At 35.1% G+C, this 26,683-nt stretch overlaps 1 protein-coding gene across 3 annotated transcripts in view; it reads right to left on the bottom strand.

The window, feature by feature from the left end:
• knrl (knirps-like) overlaps positions 1 to 26,640 on the bottom strand; it is a 188,258-nt gene extending 161,618 nt beyond the window's left edge. Inside the window, exon 1 of one of the 3 annotated variants that reach the window (XM_067757509.1) lies at positions 25,556 to 26,640. The gene's annotated coding sequence lies outside the window, so the exon portion shown is untranslated. Of the gene's footprint in view, positions 1 to 20,480; positions 20,760 to 25,555 lie in introns of those variants that run through there. The other 2 variants (XM_067757508.1, XM_067757507.1) reach the window with 2 other exon arrangements.
• Positions 26,641 to 26,683: the final 43 nt, after the last annotated feature.

Here is a 26,683-nt window from a genome sequence, read left to right as displayed (position 1 = left end):
CGACATCTGTTGCAGAATGGCTGTGAAAATTGGACTTGTTTGTTGGCAATGCTGCCATAGTGTCATATTTTATTGACACTTTTTCCCCGTGCTCTGGGATGTATTAACAATTTTTGTTGTTATATCGGCCTACTGATTTTAAGATCGCGGGTTCGAATCGAGCTCAAGGCCTAACAATAATTTTTTATCATTATTATTGTTATGATAAATTTTTTCTTAATTGAAAAAATTTTTTTAAATTAGAATAGAAGAAAGAAAAAATTTAGACAACTGCCAAAGCTCGTTGTATAGATTCATTTCGGGAACTGCTAAATTCCTTCACCGGCAACGTTTAGGCGCCGCTGCTATAACCATTCAGCCATCACAGCGGTTTTTTGTTTGTCTTCATTAATCCCACTTCTATTCTGGTTCGTGCCAATTGATATTCACAACACTGCGACATCTGTTGCAGAATGGCTGTGAAAATTGGACTTGTTTGTTGGCAATGCTGCCATAGTGTCATATTTTATTAATGAAGACAAACAAAAAACCGCTGTGATGGCTGAATGGTTATAGCAGCGGCGCCTAAACGTTGCCGATGAAGGAATTTAGCAGTTCCCGAAATGGATCTATACAACGAGCTTTGGCAGTTGTCTAAATTTTTTCTTTCTTCTATTCTAATTTAAAAAAATTTTTTCAATTAAGAAAAAATTTATCATAACAATAATAATGATAAAAAATTATTGTTAGGCCTTGAGCTCGATTCGAACCCGCGAAAAGTTATATATTTATTATCAAAATTTGTTATCGATTACGTAACAAAAAGTTATCGATTTGCTGTCGAATAATTATCGATTTGCTAATAGTAATTCGTTTACGGGGTTTTTCAATTTATTGTCGAAAATTTATCGGCTTTTTATCGGCTTTATACCTGTTATCGAAAATTTATCGGCTTGTTATCGGCTTTATACCGACTTTCTATCGAAAAACATCGCTTTTTTATCAAAGAGTTATCAAAAGTTTATCGATTTGTTATTAAAATTTATCGATTTGGTTGAAGTATTAAATTATAAAAAAATATAAATGTAAGGTGCGATAACCTACGCAGAGATTCAGGCCGAGCTTCTCTTCCAATTTGCGTAGTGCTCCTTTTTAATATTTCCTACAAATTGCCGGGATGGGGCCTATTAAATAAAATATGCCGACTCCAAAGGGAATCTGCAAAAGGAGATGAGTTTTCACTGAGAAGCTTTTCTTTGCAGAAATGCGCTTCGAGTGTTTGCCAAATCACTGCCAAGGGGCGATCCCACTTAGAAAAATTTCTTCTAATTTAAAAAGCCTACTTCCAAAATTTTGATATTGCTTGGCCCGTGGTGTGACCACGCTACCACCACTCTACGGCGGCTCACGTGTATTACCAATGTGTTATCGGCGTGATATCGATTTTTTATTGACGATTAATGGATTTGTATGAATTATGCGGGGATTGCCCTTATTGCTTTTTAAATGTATGAACACATTTATCCGATGTCACGCTGTTTAACTTTTTCCTAAATTATTCGATTAATGGATTTGTTATGCAGGTATCGATAAAATTCAATATAAAATCTGTAACGATAACTTGTCAGTAACGAGTGTTGCAGATAAGAAGCCGACGAAGCTTTTCTCAAATAGTCCGAAATTATTTGTTTCTGGAAAAGTTATTGCATCCTAATTCAAAAGCAGGTGATGTCGGAGGGAAGTTTCCAGTCATAAAACCCATCAAGAGCATATAGTTCTCTCTTTGCATTTATACTATAAGGTTGTAAGACTTGTACATGATCTGCGACACTTTGCAGCCCCGCACTTGGTGCCATGCCTCTCACGTTTGGTCAACCATATGCAGCTCTTTAAACTTCGCTGTTCAGCTAACTTTTCCGCTTTTTTGTTTACATATTTTGCCACATGCCCAGTGACCCAATAAAGGTGTATATTTGTTCCTATCCCGATTCTTTCCAGATATTGTTTATACTCTCATATAATTTAAGACGGGTTTTTTTTGAGAGTTCATAGCCTGAATTGCTGCTTGGCTATTAAAGTAAAACTTTATGCGGCTACAGTTTAAGCTATTTTCCTTCAATATTTCTACTACAATAGTTCCGGAAGCTTGTAGGATTTTTTTATTTCCGTATCTGTGCAGTATACCGCAGACCCCATTCCTTTTATTGCTTTGGAACCATCAGTATACAAGAGACCCATCGAGGCATAGGTAGAGAGCTAGTAATGATTCATAGAGTTCTTACGGAATATAGAAAAACGCGATGAAGATCCAACCGAAAATTTTGAGTCTGCCAGGAATAAAAAAGAGAAGAAAAATAGTTTTCTTGTGGTCCAACGTGTTTATAAGACGTAGAGGGTGTGTAAATGAATAGCTTCAATGCTACGTCACTTCTGGTCCTGTTGGCAGTTGTTAAACAAAAACAGGTGTTTGCAACAGCTGGTGCAGCGTTTCATTTAACACTCAAAGAGCAAAAATTGCTAAAAAAATAAGATTTCACACTTTTTTGCTGTGCGTTTTATTTTTGTTATACATACAAAGGTGCACCAATATTTCGCTATTTCTAAGTTTTTTCGCATTCGTGCTTTGTTTCTAGCGCATCTTAATAGGTACCTACTACATACATACATACCAACAAGCAAGTTAGAGCGCCATGGCTGGAAGTGACAACAACAGCAACTATTTACAATCATAAGGCACACAATGTCTAAAGTTGCATCTTTCTCACTGCTTACAACAACTACAAAAATAACAAGTAAAGGTGTCTAAGTTCGGGTGTAACCGAATATTATATACTCAGCGTGATCTTCAATTGTACATTTCATTTAAGATAAACTACTTTTCTACATAACAAGTGGCACCGACCGTTTAAAAAAATGTCTCCCCTTTTCTTCTTAAAATAAAATATAATAAGTGAAATATCATTGATTAAAAACTATTTTTGCCAAGTTATAGCTTATTATTCTAGTCTACGACCCTTTTAAAATTGTTTTATATCTAAGTTGCCGTTGTCTTTAACCGATCTCGTCCATTTTTACTAGAAATATTTTCTGCTATAAGGAAAATATGTGTACAAAATTTCATTACGATCTGTTAATTTTTCTTCGAGTTATGGCTCCTGAAATATAGACAATGGCTTAGTCATAAAAGGGGCGGTGACACACCCATTTTCAAAAAGTTTAGTGTTTTCCAATTTAATGTTATAACTCAATTTAGAAAGTAAAATTCTATTGATACAAAGCTCTTTTTCGCTAAGATATAGCTTATTATTTTCGTCTACGACCTTTTAAAGCTCTTTTATATAAAAGTGGGCGTAGTCTTTAACAGATCTCGTCCATTTTTTAAGAAATATTTCCTGCTATAAGGAAAATATGTGTACCCAACTTTATTACGATGCGTTAATTTTTCTTCGAGTTGTGGCTCCCGAAACATCGAAAATTGCTTAGTCATAAAAGGGGCGGTGCACGCCCGTTTTTTTAAATTTGACGTTTTCCTATTTAGTGTTATAAATCCACTTAGGAAATGAAATACCATTGATATAAAGCTCTTTTTTGCAAAGATGTACCTTATTTTATTCCTCCACGACCCTTTTAAAAATCTTTTATATAAAAGTGGGCGTGGTCCTTAACCGATTTCGTTAATTTTTCTGTAAAACATTCCTTATAGTAAAGGCAAAGGCGAATTTTGTTGCGATTGGTTTAACGATTTTTGATTTATGATTAGTAATATTTGTAAAATTGATTTTATCACAAGAGGGCATTGTCACACCCATTTTAAACATTTTTTTTTTTCAAATTATTATCAAGAGTATCAATATTAGTCCACACGTCAAATTTCAATATTCTAGGTGTATTATTGAATAAATAATTAGGTCTTTTGTGTGTTTCCAAAATGTTATATATATAAAAAGTGGGCGTGGGTATCATACGATTTCGCTCATTTTCAATACCAATCAATCAATACCAATTCTGGGTCCAGGTAAGCTCGTGTACCAAATTTGGTGAAGATATCTCAATATTTACTCAAGTTTCGTGTTAACGGACGTAAAGATATACGCCGCCGCCGGCGCCGATTTTGGTCGTTTTTCGCACGCCGCCGCCGAATTTCAAAAATATCGGCGCGGTGGCGGCGGCGTCCGGCGCGTTACTATATTTTCTACTCGTTTAAGACAGTTTAGTCCATTTATTGTTCATGTCGAAAATGGTATCAACGGATGCGCATCACTGCCAGTTGTAAGAAATTAAAAAAACAAGCGTTTTCGGTGTCAGCTTAGCACGGACTTCGCGTCACCCAATTCACCGAGTTATTAAAACAAAACACTAAAAGAAAAGTTTTATAAAAATTGTATATGCTCACTTTGTATATTTTTTTTCAAAAAATTAATAATGAACAATGAATTCGAATAAAATAACCCAAGGCGAACTTGTTTTCAATTTGTCCTCAAGTTGTTAAAAAAAAAATACCCAAAAATGGTGCCGATTTTTTTTTTTAATTTTTATATTGCGATTGGCTGAAAGAATACGCGAAATCAGTGATGCAAAATCCTTTAGTAGGTTCTAGGGGCATAAACACTCTTTTGAAATGATTCTTACCTCTTACTTAAGTTGAGGATATATCTGCGTATGAGTAGGGTTTGAAAAATCACTTGAGCTTACATTCAAACATCTCTTGTTTATTTGCGAAGCTATACAACAGCGCCTGAAATGTTAATTTTTATTTTCACACTACATCCTTCAACACCCAAATCTCCCGGTTTGACATTTCCAAAGTTGGCGGCCCAATCCAAAACTAGTCCCTTGGAGTAAATCACAATGATTATAGCCTATCAACCAAGTTTAAATATCACCTACACGTTACGTCTTCTTTTACAAATGTGAATACGTAGGCACATATGTATATTTACCAGGTGAGGCTTTGTCCTTCGCAAGAACACTCAAAGTGGTGAAGCAAAAGCTTTCCCAAGACAGTCGAACTAATGACCGTGTTTCTACTACCCTAACGTAGTGGACAGTCTAACTAGTCTGAAAACTGAAGCTACGTGGTCATCCATAATGAGCTCTGATATCATAAGGCCAGAAAACAGCAGCTAACATCTTTAAACTTAAAATCGGTCGACTTTCAATCTAAAATATCGTTTTGATTTAACGAAGACAGTTGAAATCAACACAACGTCTGCAAACTTTGGTCTACATTTTCCAAATTTTATCCAGGGTCCTTTTAAAATTTTAATGATGTAGATGCGCCGAGGATTATACGATATTCACCCATTACGCAATGACATCCACTTAGACTGCTTATGATTTCGAGGGCGGCATCCTTGGTCGAATAGTTACTCCCTAATGTTTCAAGGTGTTTCTCTGGTGTAGCTCGGCAGCATAGCGCGACAAAAGCATCCGTTGGAAAGTCTTCGGAGCTACACCTAAAGCTTCTAAAAAAGTGACGTGGACGAAGGTATGAGTTCGAATTCGCAGTCCTATTTCTTCTGTGCTGGCATATGGTGTGAGGTTCACGAGGCGTGGTAGCGACTGGTGGTCGGGATTGCTACTGTTCTCACATCGGGAATTCTAGCTCTTAAAAACAGCCGAACAACTGAAGGCGCCCTGTGAAACGAGAGCCATAAGTATCAATAGACCATCAATAGCAACCGTAAGTCGCCTTTGTGCGTGACCACCAAGGGGCCACAAATGATGATTTAAAGAAATTGTGTTCGCGAAGATTATTAGGAGTTATCCCTGGGTGAAACTACACTTTGCACGAGATATACAGACAAAAGTGTGATTATTCTATGTATCTCTATTTCTTTTCAGTAGACGCAGCAGTAAAAATCCCAAAGACCGGGGTTAGGTTCGAAGCCTCTCTAGGGTAAGCGAACGAGGGACAATCCCTCCGCATGGAGCTACTCCTGAACATTTTTGAATGGTATGCGGGATCTTGAGGCAAAACCCCGCAATGGCCAACGCGTTTATTTCCTTAGGGTTAGGGGTTAGGTTCGAAGCCTCTCTGGAGTAAGCGAACCTCTAAACGGACGGACGGACGGACGGACATGGTCAATCAAATTTTTTTTCGATACTAATGATTTTGATATACGGAAGTCTATATCTATCTCGTTTTCTTTATACCTGTACAACCAACCGTTATCCAATCAAATTTAATATACGATGTGTGCAAAGCACGCTGAGTATAAAAATAAAAAAAAAACAAAAAAAAAAAAAACCGCGTGCTTGAAAAAATAGATATGGCGTTACATTTGTAAATAGTTTTGCTGATAAATACTTAACTAGATGTACATATGTATGTATGTATGAATGTGCAAAAGCTATTGTAAATATTAAGTATGCTTGTAAATTTATTCTTTCATATATGTTCTCATTCCTCTGTTTTTTTTTTTTTGTTTTTTGTTAATGCATCCGTAACTTCATGTGCATGTGCTTATGTAAACAAACATATTTGTATGTAGTTCTAAGTTTTTTTTTTTTTTTGCTTGCTCTTAGAATAATTTGCATAATATTTAATGTAGACTCGCAAATCGCAGCTAAATAATACCACAACTCGCTTCTCACCGCACAATGCAACATTTGACCGGCCACAACGACCTTGACTTGTTAATTTGCGGATGAGTGATGTTGGTTAAGAAGCGACTGCACAGAGAAAAATTAACTATTCGAAAATTAATGAAATATGTACGTAGTAATCATGGAAAACAAGAGAAAAAAAGTAATGAGGAAGTTTGAGTTCGTGCGCGACCGAACATTGTATACCCAACTGTGTGCTACCATTTAGAATTAAATGATACATTGAAATAAGAATATTACGAACATGAAATGATATTAAAGTTGAAATATACTACTTTTATGTATGTAAATATTGTCCCCTTTTTGGAGTTAAAAACAGTTACTGTCATAGAAACAAGATTGTTACCAAAGCTCGTTAAAATTGGTCCCTTATTGAACGACTTATTGCTGAAAGCTTTGTGAAGAGCTTAGCTATAAGGAGCACTTCAAGGTCATATATATCTATATATATGAAAATCTAATTATGTGTGTGTGTGTATGTTCGCTATGGAAACGTATTTCCCACACTTCAATCATCACCAAATTTTGGTTATAGGTTCCTTCGATCAACGGGAAGGTTTTAGGCTAAAAATAATTTCGATATATAAAAGGGGCGTGGCACCTCTCATACAAATGGAATTTTTGGTACTGCTTAACTTTGAAGGTATACATGCCAGAACATTGAAATTCAGTAAGGAGTTATATGAGGTCAATCTATAACACCAAGGAAATGTGGAATTGGAAAAAAGGGGGCGTGGCACCTCCCATACAAATGGAATATATCATACTGCATATCTCTGGATGTAGTAATGGTAGGATAACGAAAATTGGTAAGGAGCTATAAGACGTTAAGTCCTAACACCTACGGTAAAATGTGGAATGGGGAAAAAGGGGCGTGGCACCTTCCCTACAAATGGGATTTTTCAGAACTATGGCTGCCGTACAAACTTAGATTATTTTACCACCTAAAATTTGACTACATTTTTGAGTTTGGCTGTTATGCCTTTTGGACGTTTGGGAATCTGCCGCCGTTAAAAAAAATTTGTTTGCTTCAGTCTATCTACATCTTAAAAATCAAATTCTGTGTGTGTGTTCCCTATGAAAAAGTGTTTCCCATACTTCAATCATCACCAAATTTTGGCTGTAGGTTCCTTTCTTTTCATATTTCAGAATTAAGAATTTTAAATTTAAATGTTTTTGTTATTTGGCTATGCGAACGAACTATTTATCTTAGCTCCCAAATATGATCATGTCAACAAAATCAATGATCGCATTCAAAACCAATTTCATGTTGAAGTGACGAAATATAAAATGATAAAGATCAATTTGTGCATTATCCAACTGAATTTCTAAACTCTTTAGAACCACCTGGAATGCCTGCGCATATACTAACTTTGAAAATTGGCTCACCAATCATTCTTCTTCGGAATTTAAGCCCACCAAAATTGTGAAATTAATGCCGAATATATAAAAACCAAAACTATTGTGTAGCCAAATGCATTAAAATAAGATACAAGAATAAAATGTTTTAACAGAAAATTTCACCAAATATGCGTACAAAATTCAATTAAATTTACAGAACAATAAATTAAATTATCAACAAACAAAACAGAAAAAATATTCTCGGGCGTTCCAACGTATGCCGGGTTAAGCTAGTATGTATATAAAATTCAAATTATATATGTATGTAGGTGTAGATCGGGTTGCGGTCTAAACGGATCGGCAAATCACAACCAAATTTGCACCACCCACTAGAAACCTTACAAAGGATGGTCATAGGCTAAAAATAATTTCGATATATAAAAGGGGCCTGGCACCTACTATACAAATAGAATCTTTAGTACAGCATAACTCGAAAGGTATTCTTGCTAGAACATTGAAGTCCAGTAAGCAGTTATATGAGGTCAATCCCTAACACCACTAAGAAAAAAGGCGTGAGTAAGAAGGGCCGTGGTACCTCCCGAAGAAATGGAATATTTCATACTGCATATCTCTGGATTTAGTAATGGTAGGATAATGTAAATTGGTATGGAGCTATCTGACGTTAAGTCCTAATAGCACCAGTAATATATGGAATTGAGAAAAAGACAAATGGTATTTTCCAAAAATATGGCCGCCGTAAAAACTTAGGTTATTCCAACACGTAAAGTTTGATTGCAGAGATGGGTTTGGCTGTTATTCCTTTAGTATTCTTTTGAGATTTTTTATCTTTAGGGTTGGCATTTTTGGATGCGCCTGGAACCGGAAAAAAAATGTTTGCTAAATTTTATACTAAATGATGTAAGAGCAAAAAGAGCAATCACAATGGCTTCCTCAGGTGCCGCGGATACCCTTTGTGTGGTGCACGCACAGCTCACTCCGCATTTAAATGACCACTGACTGCAAACATCTGATACACCGATGTGCAACATAAGCAAACGGTCAGGCCATAGTGAGTGTGTGGGATGAGTGTACCATGACTGAGAAACAGTCGTTGCAAGTTTTAGACCGAACCCTTAAGAATTTAAGGTGTAATGATAATCCCAAGGGTGGTGCTTTTCTCTTACTTTATGGAACAGCCGCAGATGAAGTAAATGCGAGCTTTTTCGTCTATCGATGGCTTTATGTACAAAAATTTACTATCTTTAGAAATATGAGAGCGCATTTTGGCGGAAACACTTCAGCAGCAGATTTTCCCAAATTACTTTTCGAAATTGATTATGGCAAAATTCCTATTTCTTTAATATCAGATTTGATTTCTTTTCCTGCAAGTATTTGCGAAATTATAACATCAGCTTTAATGGCGAACGTTTTTTTGCAAATATTGAATCTGTCTTTACAAACTATAAATGTCTTCGAGAAAAGGGCATTTTGGGTACATTAAAATGAGGATAGCTCCTGAACCGAGACCGCTTATCACTCTATTAACACAGTCGTGGAAAAAATTCTAAGCTGTGCATATCCGGTTGAGTTTCTTAACTCTTTTGAACCATCAGAAATACCTCCTCATCGATTGATCCTTAAAAATGGCCCATAATAATTACGCTTTGTTATTTGCATTCTCCGCACTTATGTAGTGAGACAAGGCTTTTCATCACAAAACTTTACGAATGTCATTTAAGCAATTAATTTTATCGGAAAATTTCGAAAACAAAAAAGTCTAAAACCAAGGATTCCATTGATACCGATAGATATGCCTTTTCAATTTTAAATGCCTCAAATTTCCTATCCCTCTCAATGAAGCTAAAGGACGGTCATTAGTTGGGAATCAAGGAATTGATAAGCGCATGACAAACTTTTATAGCTTCATAGTTTCCGCAACCCAATTGTCAACCTCCCTACGCGAGGGGAATCCTGTTACAAATATGAAAGTATCATACAACAACATTTATTAGCAGAAGTCAGTCTTATCAACTCATATTTCACCCATGGCCAATTACTCGTAGCCTGCATATTTTTATAGAAACGTGGGGTAAAACCCACGGGCATAAGCTAGTTTACAATATTTTTAAATTTTCACAGTTCGCTTTAACATATGTATCATGGTAACGTAGTTTAGTTCCACAAATGCAATTTTCAACCATCACTAAAATTTTAAGCAACTCTTAAAAAAACGTGGCGTTTGGTTTACCAATATACTCGCTGGGTTTCATCGCTTTGCCAGTATTTTGTTAAAACATTGTCCATCATTTGCATTTTTCGAAGTTTTCGTTATCGAAAAAGTGGGCGTGGTTACTATCTGCTTTCGATGCATTTAGTATGTTTTGAGTGCAGTTAAGCCGACGAACAAAATTTGGTAAGGAGAATGATGGGTTAAAACAAAATTTTTTTTTCAGTTAGATAAATAAAAAACAATGTTGTCTTTAGCTTTAACATTAAGGTACGTGTATTTAGAATATGATATGAAAAAGGTTAATTTTAAAAACTCAAGCGCATGCGTCGGCTTTTCTTTGCCATTTCATATAAAACTTCATCAACGGTAACAATTTGATCACGGTAGATGCTTAGTGATGCACAGCCATTCAATAGATTTTCACTCATCGTGTTTCTCAAATAGTTTTTAATCTGCCTAAGAGTTGAAAAAGATCTCTCGTTCTTTGCCGTTGTTACTGGAAGCGTACACAAGATTTTCAACAACATGTGAACATTAGGAAAAGCCACAGAAGCCCATTCCTGTAATATTAATCATGCATAAATTGATAAAAAAAAAAAACCGAAGTACCTCCTTCAGGAATAAGTAGAATTCATGCTTTTGAGCCTATGCATGAGATATATAAATTCAAAAGAAAGAAACTGATCGAATAGAAAAAAATGTTATTTAAATAAGTCATATCTACACGGAAAAAACACTAATGTGTTTTTTACATTTTAAAATGTGGAAAACACATTATTTTTTCCTTTATCAAATGATTTGAATTTTACATTTTTGAAACGTGTTTTTGACATGATGACAAATGTAGATATTACATTATAATAACGTGTTTTCCACATGGAAAATAATGCCAAAATTTGCATTATATTTCAAAATAGGAAATGTGTACTTCGAAAAAATGCTGTAAATTTAGTGTTATTTAAATGTGAAGAATAAAATCAAAGCACAAGAGTTAGTATCGTTTAGTTCAGCAAACAAACAGAACCGTAAGAAATGTTTATATATATGTTTATATGTAGTTTGTCGCCGTGAGGTAAGGGCAGAAGAATCATGCAAATATTCAGGCGCATGGAATTTTCTTATTTGCATTTTCATTCCGATGAATGTAATCGCGGTTGAAGCAAACGCCTGAATTGATTATATTCACGCATGCAATAAGTTGGATGATTTTAAATCAATGTCGATTATGTTCATTTAAGCAAGTTGGATTAATGAACAAGATAATGTTGCCGAATGTAATCGAACGTTGTTTTGTTCGATATTTGCTGTTCTCTGATATGTATGTAGATGGTCGTTAGGCAAATTTACAAGGAAACTTCTTTATGAAATTATAGTAAAAGTTAACATGTCCATTTTTATATTTAATAAATTGCAGGATTATTATGAAACAGAATATGATTAAAATATAAGTGTTCACTTCGTACATATATATGCTTGCATATTAAAAATATAATAACACCTACAAAGTAAATACGTAGCAGAATTATAAAGAAATTTATTAACATAGGCATAAAAACATCAAATATTTGAATTGTAGAGACCTAAAAAATGAAATGATCCTGCGGTGGGGTGGGGGGTTTAAAACTTCCACCCCCCGTCGCTACGCCCCTGGTACATATAATATCATGGAAAACCACCATACCAAATTCCAACATAATATCTTCAAGAGCTATCGATTTATGGCTTGCAAGCAAGAGAAGAAGATTATTTTTAAATGGAGACGATGCCACGCCCATTTTCCAAAATTTTACCAATTTACTATTACGGATTTTGATTTACGGCTAAGAAACTTTTAAACTTTCTTCTTTTAATAATGGGCGGTGTCACGCCCATTTTCCAAAGGTTTAACAAGTTTGTGTTTGCTGTCATAAAGTAACCAACGTATATATTATCAGTTTTTTACAGTGAATTATTCGGTTTTTAAGGTCCCACGTCCATTTGCCAAAATTTTAGGAAATTTCTAGTTTGAGTCATAGGTTGTGTATCAAGTTTCATCACTTTGTAGGTGCTTGGTAATGAATTGTCGAAAGAGTGGGCGTGGTTATCGCTCGATTTTGTGATTTTTCATTACTTTTATTTCCAATATATTCTGCGTAACGCTCTGTACCATATTTCATAAAGATTTCTCAGTTTTTGCCCAAGTTATCGTGTTTATGGACAGACGGACGGACGTGGTTCAACCAAAATATTTTTCAATTCTGATAGTTTTCGCTTAATAATATGTACAAACACAAACCAAATTGGCAATTTATACCATTTGGGCAATTTATTACGCAATTTCTCATATAATAAATTGTAATAATAAATTGAAAATTAAAAAAAAAAATTGCGTAATAAATTGTTTCAAACTGCAAATTCGACCATGTAAAGTGTGTTTATTGAGTAGATTTAAATGTCAGTTACGCACGGCAGAACTATATGGTTGGCTCATCTCATCAGCTAATTTTATTTTTTTTCCTTTCACTGGAATAGGGATTGTCAAAAGAAGATGGCAAACTCAAAATGAAACCAAAACATTGAACACATTTTCTTACAACACACAAAAATTTCAAAGTTTTATGTTTTCATTCCATTCCATTCGCCTAATACCAACACGCATATTTTGACAGTCTGAACAAAGGTATATTGTTGATGTGGAGATGAGCCAAACAGCTATCAAATTACTATTGTTTTTAAGCTAAACTGAGTTGTATGAACACCACTCAATTTAAATCGAAATTGCCTCAATTTATTTTTCTGTTTGAAAATAGTATAAATCTGAAATTTTTGTTCTGACGATTTCGGATGAGTGAAAATTCCAGAAATAAATTTATTTGTTATAAAAGTTAAAAATATTTGCTACGAAATAAATTTCCGGAAACGTAGCTCGGTATGGAACTTCTGCTGTAGTTTCGAGGATGTCGAGGAACCAAATTGCAAAATATGTGAGCTGTAGTTGGTTTACAACAACTCCACAACGTCCTTACAAAAAGCAGAACTCATTTGAGATTACAAAGTAAATACAATTCGAAGAGGCGAACATGTCATTAGTTGAAAGCAAAAAAACTAATATTATAGTGATAATCCAATATTGTACTAAACAACTTTTACTAATCGACTAATCGATTATTCGAATTGACTAATCAATTATTCGAATAGCCGATTAGCAAGAGCTCTAGCCAGAAATCACATTCGTGTAAGTAATAGGTTTGCGCGATAGAAATATATTAGGTTATATCAGGCTAATTTAAAGCAAATTTTAAATTATATATAATTATTAATGTATTTGTATACTAATACATGAAAGGAAGCGTGTGCGCACTGCATTATTTAAGTCTTTATCTGTATTCAAGACTCGAAACAAACATCATTACATTACAATCCCCCGTGACATTTTAGTTAATACATGACTTGCACTGTTTACAGCTATTCAGACAATTATATTTAGTTTTTGTAAGCATGCAAGGAAATATTTTTGTCATGTGCATTTAGATTATATAGCTAATTTTACATAAATTGCAAACTAAATTAATAAATTATTCGTTTATTTAAAAGCAGTATACTGCTCCATAACTTGTATGAGCCCCAGGTCCAATTAACTGGTATCTATAATATTGTGACGAATATTAGTGACACTAAGTGATACTCACATCACTAGTCTGATGCTAGGTAAATGAAGCCACAACAACAATAAAGCAGGCAGTCACTTGTATCTGCATAAACGAATCAATCATTATGTCTACACATATGTACGTAAATGCAGCGGAGAAGAGACCCACAAGCATACGCATATATCTTATCTGAGATGCTAACAAAAGTAGGCAATTATCTGTGGAAGTGTCACTTACATATACACGCGCATATGAGAAGCTATACACGTGCACCTGTAGTTAAAATTTTATAGCAGTAACTAAGTGAATTCTGGAAACGCCTAAAAGTATGGAACGAGGAAATCGAAGAGCATAAAAAGCAGCAACAGTGAGGCACGACAATCAGTTGGATTTAAGCAAGCTATCAGTTGCGAAGTATAAGTGTACCTACTTTCAAGTAGTCTAATAAAGACCATTTTTGCATTATTCAATACTGGAGTTATTTATTCAACAGTTTAGTGATTCGAACGTTAGCAAAAGATTTGGAATAAGCCGAATTGCAGTAACTTCGTTACAATATTGTGGCAAATATTAGCAGTTTAGATATGCCACTGTCCCGCTAGTAATAAATTTTGGACAGCAACAACCGCAAGGCGAGCAGATGAAATAGAAATAGCCACATACATACGTAGAAAGCAACAGAGAATATGAGATGCAGTGATATACAGCGCATATTACTGAGTTATAATAATGCTGGGCAATAACAACAACAAATCAAGTAGATAAAATAAAAAACAGCCGAACACTATATACATAGAAGGAAACATTCAACATGAGGTAAAGAAAAGGGCAATAAATAAGAGACTATATGAGAAGGCTATTCGTAAAACGTCTAGATGCATGGAGAAATAGGCGAACGAGACACAAGCTAAAGAATAATAAGTCAGTTTGATTTTAAAACGATGTAAGTAAAGTACTTGAATAATTTAAGTGTGAAGTACTACTCCCGTAGTAGTGGTGCATATAAAGGTCCTTCTATTTTAGTGAATATTTGAGTTATTTATGCGGCAGTTCAGCGATTTGAATGAAAACAGAAGGTGCAGGATAATCAAGAATTTCTTAAGAATCGTTACAATATGGAAACGTTCTAGCAAATAGCAAGGATTAGGTTGTGCTCGGAAATATATCGGATCATAACATTTAAAGCTAAAAATTTAATAATGAAGAAAATACAACAATATTATCTCATAAAAGTCCAAGCTTGTATGCAATGCAGAGAGAGACAAGTTAAATTAAGAAAACTGCATATGAATAAGGTTTATTCACAATTATGTGTGCTCCTTTCGGAATTTCCATGTTTTTTTTTTTTTTGTTAGAATTGCATTTAACCCATTTCATGTATGTTTAGCCAATTAAAGAGGATTTTTATTTTTTTTGATAAATTGATCTATTATTGTAGTTTGATCGTCTTAGAGAAAATTAAACCCGTTAAGGGCTACACTGCAAACATAAATCATTAGTGGGAAGCAATTGTATAAGGAGTTTGGTATCGCCTATAAACAACACGGGTAGTACTATGTTTTTGTTGTTGTAGCAGTGTTTCTTCTATCCAATTGGTGAGATTGATCACAAATTGTTTTCAATATCCTCTAACGGGAGTCCAAGGAAACTTGCTGTTTCAACCGGGGTTGACCATAATGAGAAGGGTGTTAGAGGCTTCACAATACAGTTAAAGAGATGGTTGGTGTCATGTGGAGACACATTACAAGCAGGACATACATATGTTTTGTATGTCTGGGTTGATTCTGGATAGGTAAGAGTTTAGCCTTTTACAGTATCCAGATAGAAGTTGAGCTAGAGTGACTCACGTTTCCCTAGGGAGAATGCGTTCCTCTTCCGCTAGTTTTGGGTATTGTTCTTTGAGTACAGGATTCACCGGGCAATTCCTGGCATAGAGGCGGGTAGAACTATCTTAGCTCAGGCCACAATAAAATTTAGCAAAACAAAACTTAGGTTTTAGGCGATCTCAGTTGTGAAAATTTTATATTTTGTAGAACGATTTGGTTTCAGTCAAAATAATCTAGTTATAAAATAGCGCTTCTTCTGACAACTTTGCCAAATTACTATAGGGTTGACTAAATGATACGCATGTATGTATGTGTGTAGTATTTATTTGCTTTTTACTATATGCATGATGTAGATAGAAAATGCACTTGAGCGTTATTTCTCAGGTTAGTAAATTACGTTTGATTGGCATATGACAAATACAAAATAATTTCGAAGACATGTATGTATGTTGCTGTATGTTCTTTTCCTACAAATTGGCGGGACGGAACCCACTTGTTTTATGCCGACGCCGAACGGCATCTGCAAGGCGGATGAGTTTTCACTGAGAGCTTTTCATGGCAGAAATACACTCGGAGTGTGCTTGCCAAACACTGCCGAGGGGCGACCCCGCTTAGAAAAATTTTCTTGTATTTGAAAAACCTTGTTTCTTAAATTTTATTGTTGCTTTGCCCGGGGTGTAAACCCAGGATCTTCGGTGTGGTAGGCGGAGTACGCTACGATCACACCACGGCGGCCGCCTCTATATAAATACACAATAAATAAAGTACAATATAGTATAATAATAATACAAAATTGGTGCCAAATAAGAACGAACCCCAATAAATTATAGCGAGTATGTAGGCTATCAATGCTAAGTATAACGGGAGATCTAAAAAAAACCCCGACGGCTGCACTTTATGCCGTTCTGAATATTCCACCTGGCGAAAACAAAGCGTTAACTACTGCAACGGGACTCAGTGCCTCGGGGTAGCCTGAGCGCAGACTATAATATTATAGAGTCATCAAATATTGTACAAACTGACTACTTAGCTCCCTGCCTGCGATTCGACGTGTCTCTTAGAGCCATTTTACAGATGAAAGATTAGCGCTAAAATGGCAGACAAGGCGATACACATGTAGACCGAAGGTTCCAAAATAATGAAAGTGGTAGAGTATGTGGTATACTGCGCAGATCCGAAAATATACAAATCCTATAGGCTGCCAGACCTTTTTAGGGTTTTTCAGGCGGAAGTAGTAGCCGTGACTAAAGCAGTATAAACACTGGAGCAAAATAGCATAAACTGTAGCCACGTCAATTTTTACATTGACAGCCAATTATCAATTAAGGATTTTATCTCTCATAGCACAACATCTTAAGGTGCGTTAGAGTGCAGGAAATCCCTGGAAAGGCTCGGGATAAAATATGCATCTTTATTGGGTCCCTGGGCATACGGGATTAAATGGAAATGAAAAAGCTGATGAACGAGCTAAAAAGGGCACATCGCTCGAAGCTTGTAACGTAGGCGTTCTAATAAGATTGAGCGAGATTAAAAGAAGGCGAAGGCTAGACATGATCGACCAAGTAGAAAAGGCGTGAAATCAAGCGCGGCTACAAGGTTTCAAAGATCATGTGCAGGTTTTGCACTCTTATTTTAACAAATTTACTCTTATCATTGAAAAGAGGAGACTATACGCTCATGAGGGGTATCCTATATCCTTATTGATGCTTTACCAAAGATAGAAGGTGTAAGAGGAGCGGATTGGAAGAGGACGTAAGGGGAAATAATCAACCAAGTTTTTGGCTTGTGCCGTGGGCTCGCAAGGTTAAGACTCTACATATGAGGAGCGGCACAGCTTTCAGATCTAGAAGCAGCAAGTAGCATAGGTGCAAAGCTCCTGGTTTATGATACGGGTTTTCAGTTTGTTCGTTAAGAAAATTTCTGCTAGCACTATGCACCCCTTCAGTCTATGTGAGGTACTCAACGACCAGCCACTTCAAACTAACCAAACATTATAAATAAAAGGCAAATTACTCTAAATAATTTGTTGATAGTTATTTAACTAAAAAAAAAACTTTTAATCCTTATATCAACAAATAGATTCAGCACTGTTACTTTTGCTAAGCCTCTTAGATTTATAAAGCTTTCGATATTTCTCATAGATTTATATAAACTTAATACTGCTGAATAAACTTTTTTCTATGGAAAATTTAAAGCCAATACTAAAATAATTTTACACGTTCTAAAAAACCTGACCTTTTTCAGTAAGTGTTACCTTTTTGTTTTAATAGTCAATAAAATTATCGAAAACCATAACAAGACAAAATTAAAAAAGGCCGACAAACGAAACTCTCACTTTAATAAGAGCGGCAACGCCCCTCTATTAATAACCATGAGACAGTCTGCATATATTACAACATCATCACCCCATTTACATAGATATATACATACGGGCCTATGTTATGAGTTTGCGCCAGGTGAACCAGTTTCATTAGCTTGACAAGCAGTATTTGCCTGAGAACGTGATCTTGTAAGACAGAAAAACTTTAGCTCATCTAAGTCTAGCGACATAAACCTGCGCATCAGACATCTTGCCGATCACCAGAACCGAGCACAATAAGAGGAACATTTAAAAAATTGTAACCTCTCTGCCGGTGTTGTAAGTCGTTGTCGGGTGCAAGAAAGTGCTCGACAGGCCAAGAGACAACACAAATGCATAAACATGTCATAGCCTAAGAAATTATAGAAGCCTTCGAGAGTGCTGAACCATCCAAAGCAGTTAGCCCAAACATGATAGCCATGCCAGTGATAAAACACCTTGGCACTGAAGTATTTAGTTACCTGACACATGTATTCAGTTTGTCTGTGTCTACTTTTGTAATTAGTGAAAAAAATGGAAAAAGGCCAGGTTGCTTTCGCTAACAAGGCCTGTGAAAAAGCTTATCAAGGAATTTCAGACTAAGGCCTACCAGTCACCAGCTGTAGAGCTATAACTGCGATCCCACTGACACCCAAATTAACTGCGGATTAAATAAAAAACCCCACCACAGAATTGTATTCGTAGATATAGACCTGCATACAAATCTATCCTTCAAGCGAGTTTTAAAAAGTCGATGAGTGACTGGCAGACATCGGAACAGTTAGGAGCAAAGAAGAAAAAATTAGCAAAGTGTGGTATCCTATCCCGATTTCTGATTAATTCTACATCACAAATCTATCTTCTGCAGTAATGAGTAAACATTGTTTCCTACATCGATTTCTGGCTTACATGGATTGGTTATTCTTTAAAATCAACGACCTCCCACGTACTTTTCTTCGCGTGACTTGAAATTATTACGGACAAAGTCCAAGGGCTCCTTATTTTCAACCTGTACGAAATAAATATCAGTACTATTTTCGTCAATATCAATATATCTTACGATTCTGAACAAGAACCATTTATGACACCTATTAACCTCATAAATAGATAATTTTCCACACTTCTCAGAGTCTGAAAAAATGAGTTTCAGACGACTTTCAGAGCGGAGTGAAAACATAATGAAATTAGGAAACCCTTAAATGAAACAGAATAAGAGAGTAGTATATATGCCTTTTCCATAAGTAGGCCTTTCCGCTGTCAATGCAGTCAGCTCATATTGTAGACATAGAGTATTCAACATGCCAGCCAGGGAAAAATACCACAGCAAACATTCGTCTCAAAAAAGTGCTATAAAGACACCTAAATAGGAGTATTTACACTCATTATGAGCTCATTTAAGAGCCGGAAACGAATGTATTTCCCTTCTTACATCCGATATAAGCTTTATATAATTCATTGTGAGCCTAAATAGTGGTCCGATCGTACCATTAAATGGAGTACGATCAGTTTCTTATAACGCTCATATTTGACTTCTTATATGACTCTTTTCGGGGTGATTTTTATGCATGATATTAAGGATGAAGATTGCCCCATTCAGGGCGAATTTTCGATGCTAGGCAATAAAAATGGTGTAGCATATTGGTAAATCTTGTTGAAAAGTACGATTCTTGGAATGGAACCCTCTTAAAGGTGGGACATATTGACATAAGCGCTAATCTAAGACATACGGCATCTCGACATACGAGCCAAAATACACCGTGGAGGCAATTTGTTGTTGCAATCAAAAAATTCAAAATATTTACAAAACAATGTTAATATATGGATAAGTGCCACCAGCGGGTAACAGGGCTTAGAAAATACCCGCGGTAGATATGCCCGTCTAGCGCAACCTTTTCAAGGGGTTGCCAGTGCGATATATAGCTTCAACAACCAAATGGTCAAACTCACCTACCCGTGGAAATTGCTGTTTCTTTAACAGCCGAGGCTCCAGCGACCCCAAGTTCCTCATGGATCTAGGGTGTGGGAGGGCGCAATGACCTAGAAGATTTAATGTGGACATACCAAATCGTTTCCGAGATGATGGGGTTAGTACCTTAACGGTCCTTGTTACCGGAACGTACCGGATCTACATCTGGCAAAGGACCATCAACATCGACAAAGCTCCACAAAGGCTTCAGGAAGTGTCCTTATTACTACAACAACAACAAAATGCAGATAAGTAACAAATTATTAGGCGCTAATACTAATTTACAAAAGGAACAGCAAGTAACGTTACGATTATATTCAAATTAAAAGTGAACGCAAATTTTTCCAAAATGCTTTTTTTGCTGAAGACTATTGTCATAAGTCTTAAATGTTTTATTATATCAGAGCCATAAAAGACTCACGTATGATGATATTTCTGAGGCTCATATTTTTCACATATTTCCGACTCATATCTAGATCCCAAATATCATCGCTCCTAGAATGTTTGTGGGGTATCAATACTAGCAATAGATGAATATACATATTTATACATACAAACATACCGTAATATTAAGAAGTTAGCCTCTTTATAATCTCCCAATAGAGTTACGTAAAATTGGAGCACATTAGACGGTTTGGTAAAATTATGTTTATTTATTATTGTTTTTTCGCATTCGCCCTTTTTTTAAATTGTACATGTGGTTGTCGTTGCACATATATCTATAACAGTTCTTTTAAATGCAGGGGTAATTTTCTTTTTTTTTTTTAATATTATGTTTTGTTTTTCTTTTTTTAATATTAGATACATACATATGTAATTGTTTTCAATTTTTTTTTTTGCAGCAGAACTATAAAAATAAAAAGTTCACGCTTTCATTAAATGCTCCCTGCAAAAAATTGTGCGATTAATCATCAAAGAGAGTAGTCTTCGATTGAGCTCATTTGTCTAAATTAGGGTATAATTGATCCTCTCTTGTCCCTTCTGGGATTGGATTACTTTTGAAAGCTATTTAGCAAAATTTCAAAAAAAAAAAAAAAGAAAAAAATAAAAAACGAAATAAGTAAAATAAAAACAAGTAAGGAAGGCTAAGTTCGGGTGTAGCCGAACATTACATACTCAGCTGAGAGCTTTTGAGACAAAATAAGGGAAAATCACCATTTAGGAAAATGAACCTAGGGTAACCCTGGAATGTGTTTGTATGACATGGGTATCAAATGGAAGGTGTTAAAGAGCATTTTAAAAGGGAGTGGGCCATAGTTCTATAGGTGGACGCCATTTCGGGATATCGCCATAAAGGTGGACCAGGGGTGACTCTAGAATCTCTTTGTACGGTATGGGTATCAAATGAAAGGTGTTAATGAGTATTTTAAAAGGGAGTGGGCCTTAGTTCTATAGTTGGACGCCTTTTCGAGATATCGCGATAAAGGTGGATCAGGGGTGACTTTGGAATGTGTTTGTACGATATGGTAATCAAATAAAAAGTGGTAATGAGTATTTTAAAAGGGAGTGATCCTTAGTTCTATAGGTGGACGCCTTTTCAAGATAACGCCATAAAGGTCGACCAGGGGTGGCACTAGAATCTCTTTGTACGATATGGGTGTCAAACGAAAGGTGTTAATGAGTATTTTAAAATGGAGTGGGCCTTAGTTCTACAGTTGGACGCCTTTTCGAGATATCGCGATAAAGGTGGACCAGAGGTGACTCTAGAGTGTGTTTGTACGATATGGGTATCAAATAAAAGGTGTTAATGAGTATTTTGAAAGCGAATGGGCCTTAGTTCTATAGGTGGACGCCTTTTCGAGATATCGTCATAAAGATGGACCAGGGGTGACTCTAGAATGTGTTTGTACGATATGGGTATCAAATAAAAGGTGTTAATTATTATTTAAAACGTAGTGGGCCTTACTTCTATAGATGAAGGCCTTTTCGAGATATCACCATAAAGGTGGACCAGCGGTAACTCTATAATGTGTTTTTACGTTATGGGTATCAAATTAAAGGTATTAATGAGGGTTCTAAAAGGGAGTGTCCCTCCTTAGTTGTATATTTGAAGGCGTTTTCGAGATATCGACCAAAATGTGGACCAGGGTGACCCAGAACCTCATCTGTTGGATACCGCTAATTTATTTATATATATAGTACCACGAACAGTATTCCTGTCATGATTCCAAGAGCTTTTGATTTCGCCCTGCAGAAATTTTTCATTTTCTTCTACTTAATATGGTAGGTGTCACACCCATTTTACGAAGTTTTTTCTAAAGTTATATTTTGCGTCAATAAACCAATCCATTTACCATGTTTCACTCCTTTTTTCATATTTGATATAGAATTATAGCATTTTTTTTTTCAGTTTTCGTAATTTTCGATATCGAAAAAGTGGGCGTGGTTATAGTCTGATTTCGGCCACTTTTTATACCAAAATAAAGTGAGTTCAGATAAGTACCTGAACTAATTTAGTAAAGATATATCTATTTTTGCTCAATTTATTTAATAATTTGGGAAAAATTTAAACAACTTGACATCAGAACGGACACGGCCATTTCAACTATCGTACGAGTGCGGGTTCGACTCCCACTGCCGGGAGAAAAGGCTTTGAAGAGATTTACAAAGTATAATCGAAACAGTTGTCACCTTGTCCGTTCTGATGTCACGTTGTTTAAATTTTTCCCATATTATTAAATAAATTATAAAATTAAAAATTGCTTGAAATAAATGTTTTCATACATTTAAAGCGATGCGGGCAATCACCGGTTAACTCATATAAGTAGATTTTTGCTAGATTTATCATGTTAACGGCCAAGCGGAAGGACAGGCGGTCGACTGTGTATAAAAACTGGGCGTGGCTTCAACCGATTTCACCCATTTTCCCAGAAGACAGTTATCGTCATAGAATCTATGCCCCTACCAAATTTCACAAGGATTTGTAAACTTTGGTCGACTTATGGCATTAAAAGTATTATAGGCGAATTAAATGAAAAAGGGCGGAGTCACGCCCATTTTGAAATTTTCTTTTATTTTTGTATTTTGCTGCACCATATCATTATTGGACTTAAATGTTGACATAATTTACTTATATACTGTAAAGAAAAATTTTTTTTTTAAAGTGGGCATGTTCGCCATCCGATTTAGCTAATTTTTATTTAGCACGCAAAGAGTAATTGAGTAACGTTTCTGCCAAATTTCATCATGATATCTTCAACGACTGCCAAATTAAAGTTTGCAAAACCTTTAAATTACCTTATTTTAAAAGTGGGCGGTGCCACGCCCATTGTCCCAAATTTTACTAATTTTCTATTCTGCGTCATAAGGTCAACCCACCTACCAACTTTCATTGCTTTATCCATCTTTGGTAATGAATTATTGCACTTTTTCTGTTTTTCGAAATTTTCGATATCGAAAAAGTGGGGGTGGGTGCAGTCCGATTTAGTTCATTTTAAACAGCGATCTGAAATGAGCGCCCAGGAATTCACATACCAAATTTCATCAAGATACCTCAAAATTTACTCAAGTTATCGTGTTTACGGACGGACGGACGGACATGGCTAAATTAATTTCTTTTTTCGCCCAGATCATTTTGATATATGGAAGTCTATATCTATCTCGATTAGTTTATGCCATTACGGATTGCCGTTATGCGAACAAAGTTAATATACTCTGTGAGCTCTGCTCAGCTGAGTATAAAAATTTAAATGTAATTCAAGGAATTATTTAAGGAAAATGAGGAGCCTTATACAGAGCCTAATATAAGTACTACAAATTAAAAATATTGTTTTGTTAAAACTTTTGTTTGTAAACATTTTGTTAATTTGTAATTTTTATTAGTGAAATATGTGATATTAATTGTTTGTTTTCTATGTTTTTATGTTGTCTTCGGTGGCCCTGAGGAAGGTTGCCGCAGTGTAGCCGAAATATATTGGCATAAAAAAACGAAAAACTTTGTTTTTCAATTGGGTTTTTAGATCTTGAGCCGGCAAAAAATCAATATTGTATATAAGTTTAAAGGAAAAGTATAAAATCGGAAAGAAATCCCGTACGGGAAAAGACCTCGTTCGACAGTGCCCGTGGGTTTTCGAAGAGGATCTGTCCGATAGTACCTGTAGCTATATAAAGAGGATCTTTCCGGCACTAACCGAGGAGTTACAAAGAGGATCTGTTCGACAGTATCTGAAAGGGTATAAAAGAGAGAAAATATTGATTTGGCTGACAGTACCCGCAGGAGTATATGGAAAACCGACGGTCAGGCATAATCAGGTAAAATGGATCACTCTTACCCATATAAAGATATCAAAACTGACTATAGTCGCATACTCCGTTGGGCCTCATCTCGGATTCATACTTATAAAAGAAGTCAAACCTGAGTTATTGGATTTATTTGAAATGAGTTTCTAAGATTGTATAGCAATTATGAAATAATAGGAGGGCTTGGAAAATTAAGAATAACAACTTACGACTTTATTTGTCACGGGTGGAACAAAGAGTCCGTGCGATACATCTAATAATAAGAATGAAGAGCTTATGTAAATTAGTATTTAATTCGGTTTTATTAAACCACCATGAGTTACTGTAGTTTTTTTTTTTTTTTTCTTATTAATCACACGAATGGTTAATCACAAATTATTTGACAGCTTTTTCAAATCCGGCCATTTCAGCCTAATTGGTACTGTTAAGTGCGTACTTTACATTAAGAGCAAAAAAAGGTATTGAAATTTCATTTAAAAATGCAATTTAATATTTTTAGGTTAATGAAAGGTTTTTAAAACATTAGTAACCAAACTGTCTCCAGTTTTATAACATAAATTATCTCCGTGTCAAGGTTCATTTTCTCATGAAACCTTCCCTGCAAAAAATAGTGCGGCTAATCGCCAAATAGAGCGGTCTCCGATTGATCTCTTTTGTCTACATTTGGGCATAATTGATCCATAATTGATTAGTCGCATATTCCTTTGCGACTCTTCCCGGACTCACCCTAGACTAATCGCATTTTTGCACGGTCCTGTTACAACATTAATTATGTATGTATATTTACTATATGATTAGGTAGAGATAAGCACATGCGCAAGTGGCCTTCACACTTTTCGTATGCATATACATATGTACATACATACATAGGTAAGTAAGCCTGTTGGTTTGCTTTTTTTTGTGATGTAATATGTTTTAATTCTTTGGAAGGTTCGTCGTTTTCTTTTGTTTTTTATTTTCGGTATTTTTTAATGACCTTAAGGAAAAAGCAGACTTGCAAACAAACGACAATTAGTTTTTTTTCTGTGTATTTCTGCAAGCCATATATTTAAGATTTTTTTTTTAATTTTTTTTGGTATGAGTTAGATACTTTAGTAGCGAAAAAATCTTTATTGGTAGTGTGTAGGTACACTTTTACGTATTATCGAACAAAGTTTTTTTCAAGTTGCTTGCATAAATTTATAGATTTGTTTTACAAATTGTCTGTAGTTATTTGCATTTATTAATTATTGTTGATATTGACGCTTTTCACTAAATAATTTTTGTAATTTTAAATTTTTTATTTTTTTCGCTTATATTTTTTTATAACATTTCCTTTGACTTACGCAATTTTGCACTATGAAATCTATTTTGCTGCTCTGTTGATCTTAAAATAATATTAACATTAGAAGAACACACCTTTATTGTTGTTGGTTTGATTGTTGAGTCTAAGGTGTAGTCAACAACAACAACAACAGCAAATCACAAAAAACGGCAAGTAAATAAAAGCAGCGAGTCTTATACAATGAAAGCTTTAAGGTGGCTATTAATGCAGTAGACTATGACAAGTCGGTTGGCCTTTCTGGTGCGATGACAAGTGTGCAAGATTGTTTGTTTGGTATTTTGTTTATCTTTTTACATACATACATACATATATACCTATGTAAATATGCACGTGCATAGCTAGGTTTACAAGTTGTAACTGTATTTACATACATATGTACATGTATGTGCAGGTTGCAGTGTTTGTATATGTAAATTTTTACGCATTACTGCTTTGCAACAGAGCGTAGAAGAAAGTCGAACGCGCGAAAGAGTGAAAACAAAAAAGTTATAAATAATAAATAAGCTAATTGATTTTTGTAAGTTTTAAACGCTTTTCTTATTTTTTTATTTTTTTTTTTTTTTTGTATTAAATATACATATATATATGTATATGCAAACACAATTTTGAATATTTTAGTTACCTTTTGACAAGTCTTTTTTTAATAAAATTCGCTGTTAATCAAGGCTTTAACACACAAAAACATTGATACATTTAAATATTTATAATTTAATTAATTTATCACAAATAATTTCTATTACACCGTTTCTAGACGCAAATTTGTACTTTTTTTAGCAGTCTCAGCGTACTCTTTGTACCACAGCCAAGTTTGCGCTTTGGAAGTGTTTTCCGATTAATCAGTAAATGTATGCGCACAACAAAAAACACATAGAATAAAAAAAATACCTCGTGGATAACGCTTTGTTTAAATTTTACCGTTATTTTTCATATATCATCATCTATATTGTCAATAACACCGTAAACTACGCAAAAATATATTTTTTTTCACTTTAACTGTTCATATGCATTTGCCGTCGTCTTTACGTATTCCGGCTGATTGGTATTGTATTATGTATATCGTAGTATAACGGCTTCGCTGAGCGAGCGTGATCGTCACCGTCGTAACGTTATTTAGCTGATCATATATGAGCAACCAGCAAGAAAGAAGCGCGAACTACCACTAAAGGCAAATATTGCAAAGCCATTCTGCAAAGCAATCGGAC

Source organism: Eurosta solidaginis, chromosome 5 (assembly GCF_040869045.1).
Source record: "Eurosta solidaginis isolate ZX-2024a chromosome 5, ASM4086904v1, whole genome shotgun sequence".
NCBI lineage: Eukaryota > Metazoa > Arthropoda > Insecta > Diptera > Tephritidae > Eurosta > Eurosta solidaginis.
The sequence above is the reverse complement of the archived record's forward strand: the minus strand, read 5'-3'. Positions and strand labels throughout refer to the sequence as shown.